The sequence below is a fragment of the Scyliorhinus canicula genome, chromosome 10 (assembly GCF_902713615.1).
Source record: "Scyliorhinus canicula chromosome 10, sScyCan1.1, whole genome shotgun sequence".
NCBI classification, from domain to species: Eukaryota; Metazoa; Chordata; class Chondrichthyes; order Carcharhiniformes; family Scyliorhinidae; genus Scyliorhinus; species Scyliorhinus canicula.
Window position 1 is genome coordinate 108,105,293 of NC_052155.1, and position 21,304 is coordinate 108,126,596.

The following is a 21,304-nucleotide window of genomic DNA, read 5'->3' on the forward strand; positions in this document are numbered from 1 at the left end:
AGCACGCCCATCCCGTTGATGGGTTGGCTGAGGCCAGATGGTACCTAGGGGGTGGCCTGGTGAGGCAATCATACGACCCGTGGCGCTAAGTTCCCTGTGAGCGGTCAGCAGCATGTGCAGCCGGATGGTTGCCTTGCAGCCTGCAGCAATGGTCTGTGCCCGTTCCCCCCATCCCAGGGCCCATCTCCTGGCCGCTCCCCACTACTCTCCACGGCCCTGGCAGAAACTCTCCAGCCAGCAACACAACTGTCAGCCCACCATAGCAATGTTGGACACTTTTTGTACCTCCCTCTCTCTGCCTCATCAGCCATGGCGTCTGCTTCCCGATTTTAAATATGTCACGTGAACCTCACAGTTGGTAATTCCTCCTATTGGAGACGGAGCATTGCACGGGGGCCAGAAATTGCCAGGTCGGGTTGGGCCTGTTAATGATATGCCAGTGGTGTTTATTCTACAATTCGCATGTCCACGCCAGTGTGCGCTATGGAATGCATTCACACCTCTTTTGAAGCACCGGAGCATGGCATGCCGTCGGACGCCCAGTGTCGGCCTCGGTTTTCAGCTGATGTGAGATTCTTCACCTGATCGCATTTTCCGATTCCAGTGTTGCTGGACGGAGAATCCAACCCAATGTCTCTAATTATCTATTCCCTCGGAAATCCCCAGAAATCATAACAAAATCACATTAGGCCTCTCCTTCTAAACATAAACATGGTTTGAAAGAATGATTATCACACTTTTATGACACCTTAATTACAATTTTACAGCCACAAAGTCTGCCTGTCTTTTAATCCAGGATTTTAAATAATATTACTGATGCAGATATATAAACATCCTAACCTGGGCTTTTCAAACATTACTGCAACAAATACATATAATACAACATATATATTTCAATGTTTTACATTCATCACAGAGTATGTGCACTACGATGTCCTAGACCCATGCAGCAGAGCTGGGTCTCCAGCCATCTTGGACCCCCTTGCCAATGGACCAAAGCCTTGCCCCATCAAGCCTGTGTGGCAACTGGTGTGCAATAGCCATGCCATGTTAAAAGAGCTCTTACACCACTCACAATGAACCTCGGGACCTGGAATGTCAGGAACCTCATGTACAACCCCAAAAGCGGCAAATCAGAATGGTGTACTACTGTCATTGCCTGGGAGCTCAGGCATTCTGACATTGAAATTATCACTCTAAGCAAGACCCGACAGGCAGAGGAAGGCTTGCTGGAGGAACAAGGTGGCGGTCACACCTTCCTCGGGAAAGATAAACCAGAAGAAGATCGCCGCCTCCATGGGGTTGGCATTGGCATGAAAAACAAAATAATTGGTATTCTCATATACTCCCCTTGCGGGATAAACAAATGCCTCATGACCCTTCGATTCACCCAAGCCCAGAACCAGTGCATTATAATCCACAGAGCGAATGTAACAACACTGGAAGCGACAGACAAATTCAAAGCAGAATTCTTCACCCGGGTCCCAACTGGCGAGAATCAGATCCTCCTTGGTAACTTCAATGCCGAAGTTGGATAGGATACAGACCTCTTGTGAGGTGTAATCGGCAGGGGAAGCGGGGGGAGGGGAAGGAATCCAAAACCAACCGTACCCTGCTTTCGCTAAAATGCCTAGAACACGGCCTTGTCATAATCAACACCTTGTTTCGTCAGAGAGACAAGTCAAGGCCACATGGGAATACCCTTGCTCTAAGCATTGGCACCTGCTCAACTATGTCATTGTCCAAGCGAGGGACCAAAAACTTGTGTGGATCACCCGCTCCGTGAAAGGAAACGATGATTGTTGGATAGACTACCGTCTTATCTGCTCTGTGATCAATATCAATATATCCCCAAAGCAGTGATGGCAACAGAAACAATGCTGCAGGAAAATCAATGTTGAGGTCTTCCAAAGTTTTGATAGCAGAACCCTATTCAACCAGTACTTCACTGCCCATCTGCCAACTCCCGGTGACACAAGAACACCGAGTGTCCTCACCACCTGTGGCCTTCAAGGCCCCCATAACGAGCACTTGCGAAGAGATGCGTGGTTACTCAATCGGGAAACACCAAGACTGGTTCAATGAGAATGACTAGAAGATCTAGGAGCTGATAAGCCACAAGTGCAAGGTGTTTTGAACATGAAACATGAAACACGAGAGCAACAAATTCGCTCTACCAATGGTTGAAGGCAGAAGTTCAGCGAAAAACCCGTGACCTGAAGAACAGATGGTGGAAAAAGTGCAGGAGATCCAGCAGCTAGCTGACAACCATGACATGACGTCCAAGATTTCTCTAGCGCAGTCAAGACAACCTATGACCAAGCTCCCCACTGCTGGCCAAGAATGGAGAGGTACTCATCAAACACTGGAAGGTAGTCAATGCCCGCTGGAAGGAGCACTTTAAAGACCTCCGAAACAGAGATTTTGTCTTCAATGTGAGTGAGCTCGACTCCATCCTGCAGCATGCTATTGCACCATCTCAGCACAACCTCAAACTGGCCCAAGGTAGAAAATGTCTTCTGACAGCTAAAGAAAAAGCAGGCACCAGGTGCAGATGGAATCTCTGCCAAAACACTAAAACATGTCCTAATAAAAGTAAGGTTAAGGGGGGGTTGTTGGGTTATGGGTATAGGGTGGGTTTGAGTAGGGTGATCATGGCTCGGCACAACATTGAGGGCCGAAGGGCCTGTTCTGTGCTGTACTGTTCTATGTTCTATGTTCTATGGTGGAGGAGCACTATTAACACAAATTTCTAACCTAATTTTCCTTATCTGAAAGGGGGAGAACATGGCCGAAAATCTCAGAGACCCTGTAATCATGACCATCTTCAAGGAAGGTGAGAAGTCCGACCGGAGTAACTACAGAGGAATTTGTCTACTATGTACGTACTGTGTACGTTCCCTTGGCCGCAGAAAAATACTTTTCACTGTACTTCGGTACATGTGACAATAAATATCAATCAATCAATTTCCCTGCTGTTAGCCACAGGGAAGATCATTGCAAGGGTGGCACAGTGGTTAGCACTGCTTCCTCACAGCTCCAGGGTCCTGGGTTCAATTCCAGCCTCAGGTGATTGTCTGTGTGGAGTTTGCACTTTCTCCCTGTGTCTGTGTGGGTTTCCTCCGGGTGCTCTGGTTTTCTCCCATAGTCCAAAGATGTGTAGGTTAGGTGGATTGGCATGTTAAATTGCCCCTTAGTGTCCAAAAGGTTAGGTGGGGTTACTGAGTTACGGGGATAGGGAGGAAGCACGGGCTTAAGTAGGATGCCCTTTCCAAGGGCCAGTGCAGACGCGATGGGCCGAATGGCCTCCTACAGCACTGTAAATTCTTTGCTTCTATAAGAATCCTCCTTAATCACCCTGTGTTTTGAGAGCTCTTCCCAGAGTTGCAATGCAGATTCTGTCCTCTAAGGGGCACAATGAACACAATCTGTTTTTAAATTTAGAGTATCCAATTAGTTTTTTCCAATTAAGAGGCAATCTAGTTTGGCCAATCCATCTACCCTACACATCTTTGGGTTTTGGGGGTGAGAATGTGCAAACTTTACACAGACAGTGACCCTGGGCTGGGTTCGAACCTGGAACATGAGGAGCAGTGCCAACCACTGCGCCACCGTGCCGCCCCTGGACATAATCTTTACTGCTTGGCAACTACAAGAGAAATGCAGGGAACAGCACCAACCCTTGTACATGGCCTTATTTGACCTCACAAAAGTCTTCGACACTCAACCGTGAGAGATTATATAGAGTGTCGTCTCCATTTTGGCTGCCCCCAGAAGTTTGTCACTATCCTCTGCCTGCTCCACCTTGTCATGCAAGCCGTGATCCTGACTAACAGTTCCACCACAGATGCAATTTACATTCGGACTGCAGTCAAACCCACACTCAAATCTACAGAAATAGTCTATTTTGTAAAAATTGCTAACTTTTTATCAAGCTTGATCTACTAGATATTCAAGTTATCTATTCATTATTCATCAGAATAGTCAGAACCAGTTAACGATAGGCTTATGCGATATTAGGCTAGACTGGTTTGGAGATATGTCAAGTATCTGGACGAGAACAGGGCACAGGTCACAGTTCCTAGTTTGTTAAACCAGTTAGCAGCAGGATCACTGAACCTTTCACACTACTACAGAACAAAATGTGGATACAGTATATTAAGTAAGAGTTCAAAAACCTGGACTTATTTAGTGACCTACAAAATTAACATTTAAGAAATGACCTTCCTGTAAAGGATATTCATCATGCATTGTGCATGCAGATTTTTTGAGCGAAAAGGAAACTTCAGAATGTAATTAATCAAACATTACCTTTTCAACAGAGGGGTTCTGCCAATCATTTAACATGCTTGTTAAAACTGTTTTTAAATCCTAAGTAAACATGAAGTTTACATAAGAACCTAAGACTACTGTGTATCAGTTTAGTAATTTAAGCACTTTAGGTCACTATATGCTTAAAAATGAAGGAAGCCATTTATCATTAATCTCAGATATCACCATGGTAATTTGGCCACTTCCATTTATCAGCATTCAACTTTCTAAAAATAATATTCAGAGCTCATGATGTTTAGCATTCTATAATGACTGTTGATTTTTTCTAAAGGAAATGAAGTGACTATTTGCTAATTGAAAACATACTGGAGAGTCCCTTGCCAATTCAATGAGGTTGAATGAAACAAAATGTACTTTAGTATATACTAGCTGGGGAAAAATCATTTAATAAAGGCTTTACTTATTTTCTGTTTTAGTACAATTCATTGTTATATAATTTGAACATAAGAACTGGGAACAGACATAGGATGTTAGATTCAGCAAGCTCATCCCTTTCTCAGAAATCAGTTCCATCTACTAGTTTTCGCACCATATCCATTCTCTCTTATGGGCTAGTTTACCCATTTCTACTTTAACCATTTCCTAATGATTTATGTGACTCCAATATGGTGCAATAGTGTTTTATTAAGTTTCACACAAGTGTTAACATCTTTATGTGCCTTATGTAATGGTCCTTCCTGATGATTCCCTTATTTGCGTTTCTTTATTTTTGCTGTTATCATTTTGATCCATGGATACTTAATGGACATGTATCTTTAAGTTAAGCAGCAGAGAGAAAGAGGAATTCAAGAAGTTGTAACATAATATATAGTGCTGCTAGCTTTGGACAGTAAGACCTAAACCCTTCAGCACCCGAGAGATGGCATGGGAATCGGTTCAATTGGTTGGCTGGTGGCTAATTAATTTGCCAAAAGGCTGCATTCTGCCCAGCAACAGGTGAAGATTGGATCTTGCCCGAGTGGGATGATTTCCAGAGAGTCAATGGGCTCAGTTTAAATCCTGGACACTCAGGGTAAAGAACCTTGGGCGGAATTCTCCAAGCCTCCGTGCCGAAATCGTGATCGGCGTGGGGGCGGAGAATGGGCGTTGATGACGACAACCGGCATGACGTTGCTCCCGCAATTCTCCGGTCCCTGTTGAATCGCCGCAGATTCCTGAGGCAGAGGTGAAGAGCGGAGGAGCTGCCGCGGGGCAGTGATTGTGCATATGCATGAGTTCAGGACAAGGAAAAAATTCCAGGGCACAGCAGGGTTGAGATTGGGAAGTTCTGTTCACTAGCATGAGCAAACTCCACACAGACAGTAACCCAGGGCCGGGATCGAACCCAGGTCCTCAGCACCATAGGCAGCCATGCTAACCACTATGCCACTGTGCCGCCCTTGATCCAAATTTTTTTTGCATGGGTTCGGTTGATGTATGCATTCTCCATGGTGAGTGTGTGAACGAATGAGACATACTCGGGGTATTTTGGGCTGCACAGGGGTACGTGGCTGGCTGTCCACTGTCCCCGCTATTGTTGACCTTGGTGATTGAGCACTTAGCGATGGCACTTTGGGCCTCAGCTGAGTGGTGGGGGATTGAGAGGGGGCAGGTAGCACCGGGTGTCCTTTTATGCCGATGACCTGATGCTGCTCGTAATGAACTCATTAGAAAGCATGGGCAGAATCATGGGCGAGGTTTGGGGCCTTTTCAGGCTAAAAATTGAATGTAGGGAAAAGTGAGGTGTTCCTGGTGAATGCAGTGGGGTCGGGGAGCGAACCTGGGGGCACTGCCATTTAAGGTGCCACGGGAGCGGTTCTGGTACCTGGGGATTCAGGTAATGCACAAGTGGGCCACGATACATAGGTGGAATTTGACGGGGTTGGTGGAGGAACTTAAGCTAAACTGTAAAAGGTGGGATGCGCTGGTCCTTCCTTGACCTTTCTGATTCCATTTCCAGACGGACAGACTGAACATTAATATTCATTACAAGCCCACCGACTCCCACAGCTACCTTGACTGCAGCTCCATCCATTTTCCAAGTTTCCCTCCATTGCATCTGTTCTGATGATGCCTACTACGAAATGGCACTTCTAACATGTTTTCCTTCACCGAGGGCAGTCAACCGGGGTCAACTCATTTCCTACACCTCTGCTCTGCCCTCACCCCTTCCCCTCCCTCCCAGAACCACGATAGGATCCCCTTACCCTCACTTTGTACTCCACTAGCCTCTGCTTTCGAAGAATCATCCTCTGCCATTTCCTTAACCTCCAGCATGATGGCAGTACGGTGGCACAGTGGTTAGCATTGCTGTCTCATGGCGCCGAGGTCTCAGGTTCGATCCCGGCTCTGGGTCACTGTCCGTGTGGAGTTTGCACATTCTCCCGTGTTCGCGTGGGTTTCACCCCCACAACCCAAAGATGTGCAGAGTAGGTGGATTGGCCACGCTAAATTGCCCCTTAATTGGAAAAAAATCAATTGGGTACACCAAATTTAAAAAAAAGACTTCAGCATGATGCCACCACAAAACACATCTTCCTGTCACCTCTCCTGTCTGCATTCCACAGATACCACTCCCTCTGTGGCACCCTGGTTCACTCCTCCATCATGATCCATTCCTCATCCCCTTCCAGTGGCATCTTCCCATATAATTGCAGAAGGTGCAACACCTGCCCTTTTACCTCCTCCCTCCTCGCCACTCAAGGCCCCAAGCACTCTTTTCAGGTGAAGCACTCCATAGCACAGTGGTTAGTACTGTTGCTTCACAGTGCCAGGGGCCCAGGTTCAATTCCCGATTTCCTCCCACAAGTCCCGAAAACGTGCTTGTTAGGTACATTTGACATTCTGAATTCTCCCTTAGTGTACCTGAACAGGCGCCGGAGTGTGGCGGACTAGGGGATTTTCACGGTAACTTCATTGCAGTGTTAATGTGCTTACTTATAATAATAATCTTTATTCTGTCATGTGAGAGTACCTTTAAGAAATGGGTGTTTATCAGTGATGTCAGAATGTGGGTGGAGCTGGGCTGTCTGTCAGCTTTTTACTTTCATTTTAGGCTGTTTGCTGCAGGGCGTGTTTTAGTTTTGTTTTCAGAGCTGGATAGCTGCAGTCACAGACAGGAGGGGTAATAGTCTCTCTCTCTGTAATCTAAATCTAAAATCTAAATCTAAATCACAATCTAAAAAGACTAAATCGATCCTTGGTGATTTAAAACTAATAACTGCTCTCAGTAGTGACTTTAACCTGATGTTCTTCTGTTTAAAGGTTTATTTTAAGTCCTATGGATGGTAAAAGGAAAGCTTAAAGGATTACTTAGTGTTGTATTCTTTGGGGGTTGTATTTGAATTGATGGTTGCTAAGATGTTCATTGTATGTTTTAAAAAGTTTAACTTGAGTGAATAGAATAAACATTGTTTTGCTTAAAAAAATACTTTTCCATTTCTGCTGTACCACACCTGTAAAGTGGGCTGTGTGCTCCCCATACCACAATCTATGAAAAGTTGTGGGTCAGGTGAATTCCACGATACACTTTGGGGTTCTCTGAACCCTGGCCCATAACAATAATCACACGTAGGCTTACATTAACACTGCAATGAAGTTAATGCGAAAATCCTCTAGTCGCCACATTCTGGCTCCTTTTTGGGTACACTGAGGGAGAAATCAGAATGTCCAATTCACCTAATAAGCACAGCTTTTGGGTCTTGTGGGAGGAAACCCGAGCACCCGGAGAGATCCCATGCGTCCTGGTACTACCGTGCCACCCTTGTCATTTGTTACTGGTTACTTGTGACAATAATAAAGATTATTAGTATTATTACCTGCATCTTCTTCAATTTGGTCTACTGTATTTTCCACTCACAATGCAGTCTCCTCTACACTGGGGAGACTAAATGCAGACTGGGTGACCACTTTGCAGAACACCTTTGCTAAACCCACGTGCATGACCCAACCGTCCCATTTCAACTCAGCATCTTCCTTTCATGTCCATATATCTGTTCTTGGCCTGCTGCACTACTCCAGTGAAACCCAATGCAAACCGTCTTTACCTTTTTTCAACATCCCAAACATTTTTTTGTTCTATGCAAAAAACCTCCCTTCCCCCTCGCCCATTGGGCCATCTGTCACCTGTTCTTAAGTTTTGCTACATCTTTGCTGCAATCTCTCCCAGCTCCCAGAAATCACTGTTCCTGGTGTTTCCATCCCTTCTTATGTATAATCACATTTTCTATCTCTTTAGTTCTGAATAAGGGGCATGTGAACACAAATCATTAACTCTGTTTTCTCTCCCTGCATATGCTGCCAGACCTGCTGCGTTTTTCCAGCTTTCTCTGTTTTTGCTCTAGTGATGGTGTTTTTCTCTCTGATTATGGAGGTGGGAGCAGGCGATCTTTTTGATGGAGAGGATATGGAGTCAAATTAATTTTTTCCCAATAAATTTAGAGTACCCAATTAATTTTTTCCAATTAAGGGGCAATTTAGCGTGGCTAATCCATCTAGCCTGCACATCTTTTGGGTTTTGGGGGCGAAACCCAAAACACGGAGAGAATGTGCAAACTCCACACGGATAGTGACCCAGAGCTGGGATTGAACCTGGGACCTTGGCGCCGTGAGCCAACAATGCTAACCACTGTGCCACCATGCTGCCCTGTGGAGTCATAATCATAATATTAATACTAATAATAATCTTTATTGTCACAAGTAGGCTTACATTAACACTGCAATGAAGTTACTGTGAAACGCCCTGAGTTGCCACATTCCAGCGCCTGTTCGGGTACACAGAGGGAGAATTCAGAATGTCCAAATTACCGAACAGCTCGTCTTTCGGGACTTGTGGAATGAAACTGGAGAACCCGGAGGAAACCCACGCAGACACAGGGAGGACATGCAGACTCCGCAGACAGTGATCCAAGCCGGGAATCGAACCTGGGACCCTGGAGCTGTGAAGCAACAGTGTTAACCACTGTGCTACTGTGCTGTCCTGGTGCTGTCTCTGAGCTCACCCTATCTCTAAATCTCTTCCCCTTCTCTTAATTCTATTGAACCTCTTTCTTCTATTTTCATTCATTATTAACTATCCAACTAGCTACCTAGCTAATATCATGAATAGTTCCCAATCCTCAGGTACTGACCCTTCCATTTCAAATGTCGTATCACTACTCCACCCTCAAACAAAACCTTACCCTTGATGCACTCTTGCTAACTACAGCCTCAGCTCCAACTTCCCTTTCCTTTTCAAAGTCTTTGAACAAGTTGTTGCCTTCACAATTCATGCCTTTATCCACCTTGACTTTCCTGCAGCCTTCAACACAGTTGAGTACAACATGTTCCGACAACGCCGCTCTTCTGTTGTGCAGCTGAGTTGAAGTGCACTTGTCTGTTTCCATTCTTATCTATCCTGTTATAGAGGATTTCATGTAAGAGTTTTCCTCCTGACTTCAAACTCTGGAGTACCACAAGAATCCATCATTTGCCCTCATCGATGTGGTGGGCCCTGCAACAGCATTCAAACGGGTGACATCAAATTCCATGGCCTGAATTCTCCGACCCTGCGCTGGGTCGGAAAATACCCAGGGGGAGGCGCGAATCCTGCCCCGCCACCCCGATGCCGGCTTCCCTATTCTCCGGCGCCATTTTTCAGATGCGGTGAGATTCCCGCCACGCTGGTCGAGGGACCATTGACAGTGCCCCCCCCCCCCCCCGGCGATTCTCCAGGCCGAGTGGCCGACAAGTTTTGCCCAGTCCCGCTGGCGTGGATTACTCACCTCACACATGGCGGGACCTGGCAGGTAAATGTGCGGGGGCCGTCCTGGGGGGGGAACACGGGCGGATCTGACCCTGGGGGGGCCCCCATAGTGGCCTGGCCCACGATCGGGGCCTAACGATAGACGGGCGGGCTTGTTCCGTGGGGGCCTTCTTTCTTCCACACCGGGCCCCTATAGGGCTCCGCCATATTGCCCGGGGGCCGGTGCGGAGAAGTGAACCCCTGCGCATGCGCTGAAATACACCGGCCGCTCCGCGCATGCGTGAGATCATGCTGGCCGTTCCGCGCATGTGAGGACTCGCGCGGGCCGTTCCCCAGCGGGGCCGACACCGGCAGCAACCTAGACCCCTAGAAAGATGAGACTTCCTCATTTTTGGGGGCCGTTGACGCCGGAGTCTTTGGCACCGGTTTTCCCGCCGGCGTGGGGACATAGCCCCATTTTTAGAGAGTCCCACCCTATATGTATCATAACAACAGCTAACTCTGCCTCGCCACTGGCTTTCTCAGCCTGTCCCCTTCTCCCCTACCTCTGTGTTTTCAAACCATTTGTCCACATTCAGTCTTGCATCAGGCGCAAATTCAGCATTTTCCGTCAATACCCATTTGAGCGTGACTTCAGGATGTAGCATATGTGTAGATTGGCACAGGAATCCAAAATTTGTGGGATGTCAAGCAGTGGCAATGAGCCAGCAATCAATAAAGCCAGTGAAAATTTCAACTTTTCTGCTCCCATGTCACAACTAGAAGTCTCAGCAAATGGTAGACTTTGTTCAATCAGGTGTAACTGAGATTTTAATGGCATTGTGATTAATAAAACTTAATGAACAACAGAACTAGCCCTGAAAAAAATGTTATATTCATGGAGTTAAATCCATAGAATCCATCCAGTAGAGAAGAAGGCCATTTGGCTCATTGCGTCTGCACCGACCCTCCGAAAAAGCCCATACCTAGGCCTGCTCTCCTGCCCTATCCCTAACCCCACCTAACCTGCACATCTTTGGACAATAAGCGGCAGGCTAGCATGGCCAATCCACCTAATCTGCACATCTTTGGACTGTGGGAGGAAATTGGGGCACCCAGAGGAAACCCACGCAGACATGGGGAGAATGTGCAAACTCCACAGAGTCACTCAATCAAGGCTGGTATCAAACTATTTCTCTGGCCCTGTGAGGCAGCAGTACTAACCACTGAGCCACCTTGATATTTTTAAAGTGAATGTTTACAATTTTAAAAAACATTTCTTCAAACTATTCTAGTTTCAACATTCACTCATGTATATGTCCCAATCCTTAATTTGATCAATCTAAACATTTTAAAGCTGAATTTAGTTTTCTTCTTTTTGTTTCCTGAATGGGTGTTTGTGAAAAACATTTAATGTGTTTGGTACCACTATAGCTGCATGCTGGGAGTGATCTGTAAAGAATGCTGTAATCAATTGCAGAACTACTGCAGCTCAGAGGTGGATTTTTTTGCCTGCTACAAGGGTGTGATCCATGTCACAAACTTCATTCCTTAACAACTGATTCCATCTACTCTCGTAGCCACTGTCAAAAGTTGAACTAGACTTTTTGTAAGCATAGCATCTTATTTGACCCGGAACTGAGCTTCTGACATCATGGGCTGGATTCACCATTTTTGAGCCTAGGTGCGGAGGATCTGTGGCGTTTTATGTGAAAGAAATAGGCGCCAACCCCCCACCGATCCTGCGACCAGTGAGACACTAGCAGCCACGCAGTGTAAAACCGTCTGGAGAATGGCCGGGTCCGTGGCCGCGCATGCACATGGTGACGATCTGCAGCGGTCGCGCTTTAAACATGGCGCCGGCTGTGCAATGACCTGACCTGCCAGATAGTGGTCCCCTGGGCACCCCTGGTCATCCCCCACCAGTCCCCCCAGCACTTGCAGAAATCCCCCGGCCAGCAGCATGGCTCCCGCTCGACTGTGACGGTGCTGAACACAGTCCGCAGCCGCCACGCCGGGTTCCTGACCGCTGAGACCACACGTCAACCGCGCGGTCGGGAACTCGACCTATCGGGGGAGGAGCATCAGGAAGGGCCTTCAGGTGACGCGCTAAGGCCGTCCCAAGGGGGTGTGACGCGATGATGCCATTTTGGAGGGGGCGGAGGATACCAAACCTGCATGAAACAGGTGCCGCCCCTGATTTTGGCGTTAGAAGAGATTCTCCGCCCAATTGCCGATTATGAAATCGGCGTCAGGGAACGATGAATCCCGTCCCATATCTTCTCTAACCTGCCTACAATCACTTCCATGATATCGTCTGTCTCAACAGTAATAATTTGCATTTGCATAGACCGGTAGTAAAACATCCCAAGACATCCCTTCCCTGCCTCAGTTTATATGCCGTTGAATCCTCATCTTCATCTATAAACACAACTATGCCAATGTTTTCTGCAACCAATATTGTAACACACATCAAATTATGAGCATCAGTACTGCTCTTTGGCCTATATTGTCCAGCAACCCCTCAATTTTAAATTTTCATCCTTGTTTTCAAATCCTGCCTTGGTTTTCACTATCAATGCAACATCCTACAGCCCGACAATGTCTCCGATCTCTGTGCTTCTCCAATTCTAGCCTCTTGAGCATTCCTGATTATAAGTGCTCCACCATTGGCAGCTTCAACTGCTTCATAAGTTTCAAAATTCCCTCACTAATCTTCTACACACCTCCACCTCTTTGGGCGTAATCCTCTTGAAAAGTGACTGAGTGCCATTTTTGGCAGGGTGTTTCCCATTGGCTTTCTGGGTGAGATCCTGACCTGGATTCACCCAAATGTAGTCATTTGTTTGGGCCCTGGGGAGTTTCTCCCTGGTCCAGCCCACACTTAAAAATGTTTTCAGCAGTGGGGAGCTGAACTCACCGGCGAGACCGGCTCCGCATAGATTGAGTGCCATTTTGAAAAGGTGCCCTGATCTCTAAGTGAGCTTGAGTGTTCCCCACACCCCACCACCCGGGTGCCCAGGTGCCAGGAGGAGTGCCAGGGTACTGTCCTGCTCCATCCTAGACCACCTGGGGACTCTAATGGTCTCTAATGGTGGAACCCTCAAGAGTATTGACAGTCAGAGAGATCTAGGTGTACAGGTCTACAGGTCACTGAAAGGGGCAACACAGGTGGAGAAGGTAGTCAAGAAGGCGTACGGCATGCTTGCCTTCATTGGCCAGGGCATTGAGTATAAGAATTGGCAAGTCATGTTGCAGCTATATAGAACCTTAGTTAGACCACACTTGGAGTACAGTGTTCAATTCTGGTTGCCACACTACCAGAAGGATGTGGAGGCTTTAGAGAGGGTGCAGAAGAGATTTACCAGGATGTTGCTAGGTATGGAAGGCACTGCTGTGAGGAGCGGTTGAATAAACTTGGTTTGTTCTCACTGGAACGACGGAGGTTGAGGGGGCGACCTGATAGAGGTCTATAAAATTATGAGGGGCATAGATAGAGTGGATAGTCAGAGGCTTTTTCCCAGGGTAGAGGGGTCAATTACTAGGGGGCATAGGTTTAAAGTGCGAGGGGCAAGGTTTAGAGGAGATGTACGAGGCAAGTTTTTTACACAGAGGGTAGTGGGTGCCTGAACCCGCTACCGGAGGAGGTGGTGGAAGCAGGGACGATAGTGACATTTAAGGGGCATCTTGACAAATGCATGAATAGGATGGCAATAGAGAGATACGGATCCAGGAAGTGTAGAAGATTTTAGTTTAGACGTGCAGTATGGTCGGCACAGGCTTGGAGGGCCGAAGGGCCTGTTCCTGTGCTGTACTTTTCTTTGTTCTTTGTTGTCTCCAAGACCCAGGAGTGGTCATCACGCCTCGTCTCCACTTGTGGAGATCAGTACTAATCGGCACCCTGGCTTCACTGGTGCGGCAGGTGATTCCTGGACGCTGGGAGAATGCGGCCTCAACCAGGCTGTACATATTTAAATGAGCTTTCATTACCTGGATCACGCTCAGCGAGGACAGGATCCAGATTGTGCCAGACGCCGCAGGTCAGGTGGCTCACTCGAGGTTTTGTACTCGGCGCAAAGCCCAATTGGGCCTCTCCCACGATGCTCCCGGAGTACCGGATCAGCGCAGTATGCCGGGAGAAATCGCGCCCTTTACCTTGCTTTCCTCTTTAAGATGCTCCATAAAATGTGCCTCTTTAACCAAACTTTCAGTCATTTGGACTGGTCCATATTCAAGAACTCAGCGGCCAACCTAGACAGTATGCCACCACTATCCCAGACATCATCAGCAAGCGTGTCGAAGATTGCTTCCCAACAAAGGTAGTATGTGAGATCTCCAACTGGAAACCATAGTTTAACAAGGAGATCCACTCCCTACTGAAGTCCATGTCTGAGGCGTTCAAGACAGGCAACCCGGCCTGTACAAGGAATCGAGGTACAACCTCTGCAAAGCCATCAGGGACATCAAGAGACAATACCAGACTAGAGTCACAGACTAACGACACGGACTCTCTTCAGTTGCGGCAAGGTCTGCAAGACATAATGGGCTACAAGATGAAGGCATGTAAAATCGCAGGCTCCAACGCACCCCTCCCTGATGAGCTCAACATATTCTATGCACGTTTTGAGCAAGAGGTCAGCGAGTGCACGTCCTCCACCCCAGAAGCCTCGGATAAACTTGTATCTGAGGTCACCATTGCAGATGTCAGAGCAGCCTTCTCGAAGGTCAACCCACGGAAAGCCAGTGGCCCGGATGGGGTACCCGGACGAGCACTCAGGTCTTGCACGGATCAGCTGGCGGGAGTGTTCGCAGACATCTTCAACCTCTCTTTACAACAATCTGAGGTCCCTATCTGCTTCAAGAAGGTGACCATCATCTTTGTACCAAAGAAAAGCCAAGCAGCGTGTCTTAATGATTATCATCCAGTGGCTCTGACATCCATCATTATGATGTGCTTCGAAAGGTTAGTCATGGCACAAATCAACCCCAGCCTCCCAGATTGCCTTGATCCACTATGCTGAGCAGAAAATGATAGGAAAGTTCCGCACACATGAGTACGGCCTCAACCGGGACCTTGGATTCATGTCACATTACATTCATCCCCCACCATCTAGCCTGGGCTAGCGAAATCCTACCAACTGTCCTGGCTTGAGACAATTCACACCTCTTTAATCTGTGATTATGCCTCTCTCCAGTCGCTCTGTTTGGATCTGTAAAGACTTAATTACCTGCAAAGATTCGCATTCAAAGTATCATCTTGCATCATTGACTTTGTCTATATATGTTTCTTTGAACCCACCTCTTCATTGACCTGAGGAAGGAGCTGCGCTCCGAAAGCTAGTGATTTGAAACAAACCTGTTGGACTTTAACCTAGTGTTGTAAGACTTCTTACTTGATCCACTACAGTTCGTCTACAGCTACAACAGGTCCACAGCATACACCATCTCCCTGCCCCTGCACTCAATCCTGGAACACCTAGATAACAAAGATACCTATGTCAGACTCCTAATTATTGACTACAGCTCAGCCTTCAACACCATTGTTCCTACAAAACTCATCTCCAAACTCTGTGGCCTGGCCCTTGGCTCCTCCCTCGGTGACTGGATCCTGAACTTCCTAACCCACAGGACACAATCAGTAAGGATAAGCACCAACACTTCCTCCACGATCATCCCGAACACCGGTGCCCCACAAGGCTGTGTCCTCAGCCCCCTACTATACTCCTTGTACACCTATGGACTGTGTGGCCAAATTGCCCTCCAACTCGATTTTCAAATTTGCTGATGACACCACTCTCGGGGGTCAGATCTCAAACAATGAAGAGACAGAGTACAGTAATGAGAGAGAGAATCAGGTGAACTGGTGCGACGAGAATATTCTCTCCCTCAATGTCAACAAAACGAAGGAGATTGTCATTGACTTCAGGAAGCGTAGAGGAGAACATGCCCCTGTCTACATCAATGGGAACAAAGTAGAAAGGGTTGAGAGCTTCAAGTTTCTAGGTGTCCAGATCATCAACAACCTGTCCTGCCGCCCCCCCCCCCAATGCTGACACTATAGTTAAGGAAGCCCACCAATGACTCTATTTTCTCAGAAGACTAAGGGAATTTGGCATGTCAGCTATGCACCTCACCAACTTTTACAGATGCACCATAGAAAGCATTCTTTCTGGTTTCATCACAGCTTGGTAAGGATCCTGCTCTGCCCAAGACCGCAGGAAACTACAAAAGATTGTGAATGTAGCCCAATCCATCACGCAAACTAGTCTCCCATCCATTGACTGTCTATCATTCTCTCTCGGAAAGGCAGCCAGCATAATTGAGGACCCAACGCACCCCGGACATACTCTCTTCCACTTTCTTCCATCAAGAAAAAGATACAAAAAGTTTGAGGTCACGTACCAACCGATTCAAGAACAGCTTCTTCCCTGCTGCCACCAGACTTTTGAATGGACCTACCTCGCATTAAGTTGATCTTTTCTCTACACACGGGTCGGCATTCTCTGAGCCTGCGGCAGGCCGGAGAATCGCCGGGGGCACGAGAAATTCCCGCCACGCCGCTCCGACGCTGGGCCGCCGATTCTCCGGCGACCAGAGAATCGGTGGCAATTGCGGCCGAGCGGTTGCCAAGGCGCCAGTCGGGGGCTGCTGAAATAGGCCCCTGCGGCGACTCTCCGCGGGCAACCGGCCGAAGTCCCGTCAGCGTGGTTTACATCTGGTACTGCTCAGCGGGAGCTCGGACCCACTGCCGCTGTGGCGATCCTGGTGGGGGAAGGGGGAATCTGACTCCAGGGGGCGGCTCAGCGGTGGCCAGGCCTGCGATTGGGTGCCACAGATCAGCAGGCCATCGTGATCTGGGGGGGGGAAACCTACCTTCCTCCGCGTGGGCCCGCTGTATGGCTCCGCCATATTGGCGGCGCCCGGCCAAAGTGGGCCGCTGCATGCAAGCGCGGAGCCGTTTGCGATCGCCGTGCACATGCGCGGCCGGCGGTCTGGACAGCAGGGCGCCGCCGGCAGCCAGAGCTGTGGGATGCACACTGGCACCTTGCTAGCCCCTTGGAAAAGTCCGGAGTGATTTTTGCCCGTTTTCTGGCGGGCGTGGGGACTTAGTCCCCAAAAGGGAGAATCCCAGCCCCTAGTAAATCCTAATTGTAACATTACATTCTGCAGCCTCTCCTTCCTTCCCTATGAATGGTCTGCGTTGTCTGTATAGCATGCAAGAAACAATACTTTTCACTGTATACTAATACATGTGACAATAATAAATCAAATCAAAAAGGCTTAAACAATATAACAAGCTACAAAACAAAGCCGAGCAGAATCTCCGGCAACAGAGCACCCCTCCCTGATGAACTCAATGCATTCCATGCTCATTTCGAGCAGGAAGCCAACAAACCGTTGTGTACTGTCCCAACAGCCGCGGACATACCCATACCTATCGTCAGTCTCAGAAGTCAGGTCGGCCTTCTTGAAAGTTAACACATAGAAAGCAATGGGTCCTGACGGAATCCCTGGTCGTGCACTCAGATCCTGCATGGACCAACTGGCGGGTATGTTGGCAGACATCTTTAACCTCTCCCTACTCCGCTCCACGGTTCCCACTTGCTTCAAGAAGACCACTACCATGCCGCTGCCAAAGGAGAACCAAGCAACATGCCTTAACGACTATCATCCGTTGGCCTTGACATTTATCATTATGAAGTGCTTCAAGAGGTTGGCCATGAGACACATCAACTCTATATTTCAAGAATGCCTTGATTCACTGCAATTCACATACTGCGACAACTGGTCCACAGCAGACGCTGTCTACCTGGCCCTAAACCAATCCCTGGAGCATCTCGTCAACAAGGAGTCCCATGTCAGACTCTATTCATTGACTACAGCTCCGCCTTCAACACCATAATCCCAGCCAAGCTCGTATCCAAAACCCAGGATTTGGCTCCTCCCTCTGCAATTGGATCTTCGAATTCCTGACCCATAGACCACAATCAGTAAGGATAAACAAAGGCACCCCCTCCACGATGGTCCTCAATACTGTAGCCCCACAAGGCTGCTTACTCAGCCCCCTACTATATACAGATGACTGTGTGACACAATTTGGCTCCAAATCCATCTACAAGTTTGCTGATGACACAACCGTAGTGGGTTAGATCTCAAACAACAATGAGCCAGAGTACAGGAGGGAGATAGACAACCTAGTGGCATGGCACAACAGCAACACAAAACTAAGGAGCTTGTCATTGACCTCAGGAAGCGAAATGTCGTACACACCCATGTCAGCATCAATGGTGCCAGAGGTGAAGATGGTTGACAGCTTCAAATTCCTAGGTGTACATATAGAACATAGAACAGTACAGCACAGAACAGGTCCTTCGGCCCTCGATGTTGTGCCGAGCAATGATCACCCTACTCAAACCCACGTATCCACCCTATACCCGTAACCCAACAACTCCACCCCCCTTAACCTTACTTTTTAGGATACTACGGGCAATTTAGCATGGCCAATCTACCTAACCCGCACATCTTTGGACTGTGGGAGGAAACCGGAGCACCCGGAGGAAACCCACGCACACACGGGGAGGACGTGCAGACTCCGCACAGACAGTGACCCAGCCGGGAACTGAACCTGGGACCCTGGAGCTGTGAAGCATTTATGCTAACCACCAACAATCTGTCCTAGTCCACCCACGCCGACACTACAACCAAGGAGACACAGCAGCGCCTATACTTCCTCAAGAAATTAAGGAAATTCGGCATGTCCACATTGACTCTTTCCAATTTTTACAGAAGCACCATAAAAAGAATCTTATCTGGCTGCATCAGTTGGTATGGCAACTGATTGGACCCAGATCCGTAAGGGACTACAGAGAGTCGTGAACACATCCCAGTCCATCACGTGAACTTGCCTCCTAGGTTCTACTCCTCTGTCTACTCCTCTCGCTGCCTTGGGAAAGTGGGCACCATAATCAAAGACTCCTCCCACCCAGGTTATTCTCTCTTCCAACCACTTCCATCAGGCAGGAGATACAAAAGTCTGAGAACATGCACTGACAGATTCAAAAACAGCTTCCTCCCCGCTGTTACCAGACTCCTGAATGGCACTCTTATGGACCGAACTGATCTCTCTACACATCTTCTCTACTGTTGTAGCACTATACTCCATGTGTTTCACCCAATGTCTACGCCTGTATTTACATTGTGTATTTATCGTATGTCCTGTGATTTTCACGTATGGAACGATCTGCCTGGACTGTACGCAGAACAATACTTTTCACTGTACCTCGGTACCCATGACAATAATTCTAAAATTTGTCCAATATCAATCTTTGTCAAATTCTATTTGATAATGAAGCATCTTGTGGAATTTTATGACATGAAAGGCAATACAGAAATGCAATTTGCCATTCAATTGGGGCCACGTGAAAATTGGTCCCCTAGTGAGCGACAGTTTCTCAAAACCTCTAGATAAATGAATGATTCGCTACACTGAAATAAAATTCACTGATATGATTATTGTTTAGAATTAAATAAAGTCAAAGCACTTTCATTGAAAGATAGCATAACATTAAAGGGAAGAAACTGTATAATCATAGCTGGACAGCCGAGTACAACAGGGGAGAAGCAGCTACTGTACTACCCTAGCCGCACTCAGCTGAAGAAATTATAATAATAATCTTTATTATAGTCACATGTAGGCTTACATTAACACTGCAATGAAGCTACTGTGAAAATCCCCAGTTCGCCACATTTCGGCGCCTGTTCGGATACACAGAGGGAGAATTCAGAATGTCCAATTCAACCAACAAGCACTTCTTTCGGGTCTTGTGAGAGGAAACTGGAGCACCCAGAGGAAACCCATGCAGACGCAGGGAGAATTTAGAGTAACCACTTTATTTTTTCCAATTAAGGAAAATGGCCAATCCACCTACCCTGCACAGCTTTGGATTGTGGGTGCAAAACCCACACAAACACAGGGAGAATACGCAAACTCCACACGGACAGTGACCCAGAGCCGGGATTGAACCTGCCACCGTGCTGACCTGAGTGGTAGAAGAGTTAACCAAGTTCTTTACTAGATATGGCTTACCAAAAGAGATACATTCGGATCAAGGGCCAAATTTCATGCCAGGATTATTTAAAGAGCTCATGAATAACCTGGAAACACAACAATACAATCGGTGTATCATCCAGAGTCACAGGGAGCACTGGAGAGGTGGCATCAAACGTTGATGAGAGTGTATAGTCACAATTACCCTCATGATTGGGTCAAAGGGTCCCATTTTTATTATTTTCCATTAGGAATGCACCAAATGATTTAATCCTTCTGAATTGATTTATGGACATGAAGTGAGAGGACCATTTAAATTGATGCAAGAAAAGTTAAGGAAGACTTTCCCAACCTGAAAAATAATTTGTGGGTGGTAATTATATGCTGGATTTAACTCATAGTTACGTAATATTGTATGTTATTTGGGAAAGGTGTATTTCTCAGAGGTCAGGAACGTAGATAATGGGAACAGAGGTTAACTTCACGAGATAGTAGCTATTATTGTAGTCGAATGTACTGTTGTAGTGTTTTTTGTTGTGTGTTTCTTTTAAGTTAATAAATAATTCTTTAATAATTGATTACAACAAGGCTGGACTGTTTCCCATTGGTTGTCTGCCTTTCCTCGCCAAATTGAAAATATCCATCACTAAGAACTGGTGTTTCCAAGTTACCCTTCTGAGTTTTGGGATACCCTTGTATTTAACAGCAGCAGGATTCTTAAAAATTGGATTTCTTGAGAATCCTTCAGTATATATAAAATAATTAATGGGGATAAATATTTAATTGTTCATTACACCATTCTGATATTTAACTACTTGTATAATCACAGATCCATTGGCACTAGCAGATGACAGTTTTACTGAATCATGCAGGCTGACAAGAATGGAAGGAGAAGCAAGGCAATTAAAAGACAATTATAAATAATGGCTACAATTATATGAAATTGTCATCTATCAACAGAAATATGAGATAAGGCAGTAAAAAGAGGCCACTATGTTTCCATGTGAACCAAAAACAGGTGGCTCATCAATTTTGGATGTGATCCCAAGAGCAAAACTCTCCAGTGTGGAGACATGTTTCCCTGCATTATATTAACTGTAATGATAGCAATTCTGGCAGTCAAAATGAGTGAGTGAACCTTGAACATAGTGTGCTTGAGTTTCTGTAATTGGACAGCAACATTGGATAACTCAATTAGTAATTCCAAACCACTACACTTTATT

General features: G+C 46.9%; 1 long non-coding RNA gene across 1 annotated transcript in view; it reads left to right on the plus strand.

The window, feature by feature from the left end:
- LOC119972596 overlaps positions 1 to 21,304 on the plus strand; it is a 65,517-nt gene that overhangs the window by 9,015 nt on the left and 35,198 nt on the right. The window contains exon 2 of the long non-coding RNA XR_005462111.1: positions 2,779 to 2,836. This is a non-coding gene — a long non-coding RNA (uncharacterized LOC119972596). The remainder of the gene's footprint in view (positions 1 to 2,778; positions 2,837 to 21,304) is intronic.